The following is a 1,116-nucleotide window of genomic DNA, read 5'->3' as shown; positions in this document are numbered from 1 at the left end:
AACGAATCATGTGGAAATCAAGACAGAAAAAAAAGAATACTAAATGAAGACAGGAACTCAAACACAGAGTGATACTCAAAATAATTAGAAAATCAAAATTCAAACACTGGAATTACAATGAAAATCAAACTCAAATATTAACAAAAATACATATACTATAGGATAATAATAGTATTCTTTCAAGGATACTGACGACATCTCTGAGGTGCCTCTGTTGTTTTTTTTTCACTCTGTGGAAAACAAAAGGCATTCATTAATTACACATTTTAATTTTTTGTAAAAATCTCTTTCACGTGAGAAATGTAAAACTTTTTTTGCTGTACTTAAAGTGCATATTAAAAATACACAAGTGATTAGGCCTACATTTCCCAATGTAAATAATTCACCTTATTATGCATGTGTACTTTATACTGATCATTAATACCACATAAGAAAACTGTGAAACATGTCGTCTTACCTTGTTTAAGAACCTCACTTAACATTCAAGATAGTGTAAAGATCAATGCAGCTCAACTTTTGACACAATGTGGCTCGATTCATAGACAACAATACTGTAGGTTTGATCATAATCAACCTGTAAATTAATTAGGGAGATTATCTGAGGATGATTGAAAGTCTTCACTGTATCACAGAAAAATTACACATAAAATTAAAAAATATTTTTAAATTACCGCTCTTTCTTTAATGGGCCGTTCTGTAGTCACAAAGACATATTAAAGAGAAAGCAAAATTATATAAATTCAAATATCACTATTGATTTACAAAAGAACTACCAACATTATGTATTTATTTACCTATGAAGTTGACTTTTGATCTAAAGGGAGAGAAAAGGGAGTATATAAACAGAATGCACATTACAACTATGTGTATTTTCTAATCAGCATAACTGTTCATATAAAATACTTGCTTGGTTTACTTTATAAAATAAAACTTTGCATCCATTAATTTTCATGTAAAGTCTACGCAAAGAGCTGTGAGGCTACAGCAGTACAGCACTAACCACTGCACCCTTTGCTGAACTGCAAAACTTCACATGTGCTTAAATCAAAATAATGATTAGTTTTATGTAAATGTCCATGCAGACTGTACTGGGCCTCTGCACTGAGGCCTTCCACT

At 30.9% G+C, this 1,116-nt stretch overlaps 1 long non-coding RNA gene across 1 annotated transcript; it reads right to left on the bottom strand.

Moving 5' to 3' along the window:
* Positions 1-522: 522 nt before the first annotated feature.
* LOC120440326 lies at positions 523-817 on the bottom strand. The gene is made up of 3 exons (XR_005613171.1): positions 795-817; positions 672-694; positions 523-574 (listed from the first exon to the last, which is right to left on the bottom strand). It is a non-coding gene; the product is annotated as an uncharacterized LOC120440326 (long non-coding RNA).
* Between the last annotated feature and the right edge of the window lie 299 nt (positions 818-1,116).

Source organism: Oreochromis aureus, linkage group 5, assembly GCF_013358895.1.
Source record: "Oreochromis aureus strain Israel breed Guangdong linkage group 5, ZZ_aureus, whole genome shotgun sequence".
NCBI classification, from domain to species: domain Eukaryota; kingdom Metazoa; phylum Chordata; class Actinopteri; order Cichliformes; family Cichlidae; genus Oreochromis; species Oreochromis aureus.
This window is presented reverse-complemented; position numbering and strand designations above follow the sequence as displayed.